The sequence below is a fragment of the Crocuta crocuta genome, unplaced genomic scaffold (genome assembly GCF_008692635.1).
Source record: "Crocuta crocuta isolate KB4526 unplaced genomic scaffold, BGI_CrCroc_1.0 scaffold397, whole genome shotgun sequence".
Classification (NCBI taxonomy): domain Eukaryota; kingdom Metazoa; phylum Chordata; class Mammalia; order Carnivora; family Hyaenidae; genus Crocuta; species Crocuta crocuta.
In genome coordinates this window covers 1,965,385-1,970,686 of record NW_027527387.1, presented here as the reverse complement: position 1 = coordinate 1,970,686, position 5,302 = coordinate 1,965,385, and positions in this window count along the sequence as shown.

Here is a 5,302-nt window from a genome sequence, read left to right as displayed (position 1 = left end):
ATGGAAAACAATATGGATGGTTATGGATCCACAGGGATATTCTTCTTTTATCCTAAATAGTTTTTTCTGTTTTCTATAAGCTAGTTGATTTCACTAGACTAGATTTAAAATTCTCTGTTCAAGTAAAATCTTCCCCAACATATGTGGAAAATAAACATCAATGAGTAGCTTCCTTTACATTATATTGGTTCCTGTAAATTTCCTCAGTTTTTGGTGTAATCCTTGATGTGCACTTCCAAGGAGCTGGAGGGTTTAAGAATCAGATTGAAAAACAGTATAAGAGCCATTCAGCTCTTAGCAGTCAGGAGTTGTGTCTATCTTACAGCTTAGAGTATTTCCTTTGTATTGCAAGGTGCTTGGCTTATATACACACTCTGAATATTCATGAATAAATGAAATTAATACCTTAAAATGCCATTCCCTTTGGTAACCTCCTCTAGTGTCATATAGACAAAGCCTCATATATCCAATTTTGATAGAACTGTTGGGCCAATAAAGACTTGTGTATCATATAAAATGGCATAGTAAAATACACTAGATGGTATTTTTTAGAAACTAGATGGATCTTTTTTAGAAAGATCCCCACATTAGAGGAGAGTCATGGAAAGCATGGTGGGGGGAGGGGGGGCGTTGTTCAAAGTTCCATCTTTATCTAGCAAGTTTTTCATCAGGACTTGTGTCAATGGTACCTCATCTATAAAACTACCTGCCCAGAATCAGTTAGCTCATTTGTTTTCAGCAGCAAAATTCATAGACTAGTACAATCTCAAATGTTATGGAGTACTTATTAATTGATGAGACAATAGATAGCATAAGTTATTCTTTTGAGCCATTATATAATTTTGGGGAACAAATTCTCAGACATTCTCACAGCTAGGTACTATGGACGGTCACATACTCCACTGCTTCTTCTCAGTTTCCATCATTTTGCTGGTCATCTTAATATTTAAGATAGTAGTTCAATTTTCTCTTTCTTTTAAATAGAAAGAAAGATGAAATAAAAGGTATAAGTAGAAATGAAAAATGGGGCAAATATTTTAATTCTTGCAAAAATAGGTTTCCATTCTTTATAGAAAATGGTAAAATTCTGAAAAACTGGATATAGACAAATGATCTTCTAAAACAGAAACTCACCAGGCAAATACAAACTGAGATAGAGGTGATGTTATATAACATGAGAGTTCCCTGAGAGTAGGAACTATGTGTTCTTTTATTTCTTTCATGTAAAAAATTTTCCTAGAATTTATCTCAGTATTGGGCAAATGTGCTCAGTTATTACCTGTTAATCAAAAACCATGAAAAGAAAATAAAAAGATAAAATTTGGACAGGATATAATTTGATATAATTTGAATGTCTGTTCATCATAAAACATTTAGTTCACAAAGCATGGAGGCATGAGAAGTGGCCCAAGTCAAAGTAGACTCCATGTTCTCCCATTAGCCATCTTGAAAAGAGTGTATCCATCACTAGCTAAACCGCTGAAAATAAATGGTATCATATAGCTTATGTAACTCCTTAACTCTCTTTTCCCTGTCTCCACTTCCTCTCCTCCCAGTGAATAGCCAGGGAGGAGTAGGGAAAGGTAGAATTCAGAATAAAGTAGTTCCATGGTCGTTTAATATGAAGTCAACTGGCAAGAAGTATACTGGACAACAAGGATGGTGACATTTTTAAGAAATGACGAAATCAACAATTCTTACTACTAGAGTAAACCTACATGTCAGAATAAGAAGCAAAGTTAAAAGGGACACAATACACAGACCATTAGTTGTTAATCTCCCTCCCACCCCCACCCCCACACACACAAAGTACTAATTCAAAACAGTACATAGATTGGACCAGTCTGAGTGGTTGTGTTTAGTCTATTTCCCAATCATCCGGACTTTAAACCCCGATTCCTCAAGCTGCTTGGTGTGTTCCTCCACCTGCTTGTGAATCAACAACTTTCCTTTTCATCCTCCCCACTTTCACCATCTCACCAACACTCCTACTCCATACTTAGCCTGCTGCAACAGCTTCTCTTTTAGTTTTCCTGGCCCTGCTTTTCTCTGTTCTAATCCACTATAAACACCAAACATGGATTAATTCTCCCTGAAACCTTGAATTACTATTAGTCTCTTTCCTAAAATTTTCTATTTAACCACTTCATTTAAGTTCAAAAATCTTCAATCTATCATTCAAGTCTCTGACCTCACTCTCCTGGTCTACCATTATCTTGCTATTCTCTACCCCAAAAGGGTGCTCACCATCCCTCTGGCATTCCATGCTCTCTCCTCAGTGGTACCTAGTCTTGCACTATACCTCCACATAATAGATTCTTTTTCTTCTCTTCACTTTCCTAAACTCTGACTACTCTACTATTATCACCGATCACAGTAACTCACACAGGACTTCCAATTTTCCAAACCATAAAGTACTGAAAAAGAAGCGGTGTATGAACATTGAGAAGACCATCAATGGCCACTGTGTTCAGGAAATGCTTTCCTAAAATTTTGAGACTGGAAATATGTATCAGAAGATGGGCAGAATTCGAACGAGGAGGAGTAGTTGCAACTCTTATAACAGAGGCAGCTTGGGGAGATGGTAAAACCAGACGGATCGTACATCAGAATGTCTTGGTTCAAATTATGTTCTCTGTAACTTGCGGTCTGAATCATGGGCCTGTCACTTGATAGGAATCTGGCTCAATTTTCTTCTCATATGGTGATGACAAAGATGCCCAGTACTATTAGTAACACAACAAAGCCTATCAGTGATAGGATACTTCAGGAGTATCTTGAATAGATGAATTAAGGATATGAAGTGAAAAATAATGGATCACAAAGAATAAGTGTTCACAAAGGTGAAAAGAGGATCAAAGTAATGCAGTCATTAGGACACTCTACTATCATGGTCCTTTCCAGTAAACTCTCTCTTGACAACTTCATTAATTCCCATCAGCATACCACAGAGCCAAGCACGCTGAAATGGCAATTAATATAATGGTAACAATGGATTACTTAATTAATAAAAACTAGGCATGGGAATTTGGGTGGCTTAGCTGTTTGAGTGTCCAACTCTTAACTTCAGTTCAGGTCATGATCCTCAATCCTCAATCCTAGGGTTGTAGGATTGAGCCTGGTGTCAAGCTTGGAGCGGAGTTTGGAAACTGTTTGGGAGTCTCCTTCTACCTGACCCTCTCTTTCAAATTAAAAAAAAAAAAAAAAACTTAGGTAAAATTTTTTTCTAAAACTTTCTTGTATAAACTCATAATCCCCACAAAATCATAATGGTTATATTTATTTTCCCTATTTGGAAAATAAGAAAGCCAGAATGCTCAGAAATTTGGTTATTTGCTTATGCATACAGGCTAAACATTTGTAGAATTTGATAAACTGGATGGCTCCCACATTTTAACCTCTAGCAGACATCTCTGCTCTAAACCGCAGGTTCCAATTTTCAGTTTCTGGGTGGATGTTTTCCAAACTTAAAATTGAAAATGTCCACACTGAATGTACCTTTCACTCTCATTTGTTTTTCTGTCTACTCTGCCCTTTAAAAAAAAAAATGATCTCACTTTCTCTATTCCCATCATTTTCTTCCTTTTGGCACTTGCCACATTAGGCCTTCAGCTGCCCTGTATTGGGTGACAAAGACCAATGTAGAGTTGGCCACCTTGAGAAGTGTGAATGCAGGCTTTCTTCACCCATGGTGGCCATTGTTGTGCAGACACTGGGGTTAATAACACTCGCAGCAAAACATAATTAGGCTGGCTTCTCAGAGTTCTGTTTTTCTGAAGGAACTGAAGTCATGACCAATGTAGACAGTACAAAGGACTCAACTCCCTGGATTCAGCAGAATCCCGAAATGAAGAAAGTGTATGAAGAGTATCATAATGTAGATATATTGCAAAAACTTTCTATCTCAAAAGATTTGAAGGTTTTCCCAAATTTTTCTGGGTTTGGTATATGCATTTGAGATTTCTGATAGGTGAAAAAGTAGTTCTTTCTCTAATTATAGTTATGAGCTAATTTTATTACTAAGAATGCCAGTTATTCATTTAAGTCTCAGGGGTGCTAGGAAACAGTGAAATGGGATTCATAAATTTTTGTTGTTGTTGGGGGAGAGAAAAAGAATGAAGGGGGGGCAGAGACGAAGGGAGGGCAGAGACAGAGAGGGAATGAGAATGAAGGAGAATCTCAAGCAGATTCCATGCTCAGCCCAAAGCCTGATAGCAGGCTCGATACATGACCTGAGCCCAAATCAAGAGTCAGATGCCCAATCGACTGAGCCACACAGGTGGCCCCATAGCAATTTTCTAACAAGATTTAAGAAGTCAGCAAAAGCTAGCCATATCATGGATGTGCATGTGTGTATTTCTTCTATAGCATCAGCTTTTAATTATGGGTAAACCTCTAACTCACACCGACGCTCTTATTGACTAATAAGTGATGGCACTGATGTGTCAAGATACAAACTCACAATGTTTCTGCATAGACACACTCGTTGAAAATGTGTGTTAAGAGGAATTATTTGTGGGACAAAATACAGAGTTTTAAAGGAACAGATTGTTAGAGAAAGCCTGCATGAGTGACAGGCGGTAAGAAGAGGATGAGAAGCCAAAGCAGAAGTTGGGGGAGGGGGGACCATCCATGTCAAAGGACAATTGGGAGCAATGAAAGGTTTCCTTACATGCTCCCTTCTTTCCCCTGAATCCTCTGGGGACTGACAGCTCCCTCTCCAACTCCATATGGTTCTGTTGGGACTTCCAATCACTATATACTGCCTGTGGTCATAGGGATGGATAGGAGCCATGGCCTAGGCAGTCATCGTGTGCCAAAGCTGATCCCAAAGAGGATCCTCCTCTGAAAATTAACGAGCTATGGGAAAAAAGAAATCCTCTTTCTCCATGATTCACGGATCTTAAGAATATGACTCAGGCTGTATCTATATTCTTTGCCGAATGGAGAGCATCCCTTTCTACTAAGAAAGAAAAAGCCCGGTAACATAGAAAGAAGCTGACAGCAGAAATGGGGAGATCACAAGATTTCTATTAGTTTATGGATTCCTTTTAAACTAAGAATTCCTTGTTCTTCCTAGTTCTATGAGTCAAAATATTGTCTTTTTGCTAAATCAAGTAGGAGTTGAGGATTTGTCACGTGTGACAAACATCATGGTTAATATAATGAACAATCACCACAGGTGTTACACAGGTTACTATAAAGTCAAGGCGATCAAAAAAAGATGAAGTCAAGAGATTTAAAACAGAAAAACAATCTTTTGACTCTTAATCTTTACCAGTGATCTCTGAAAGCATAATTT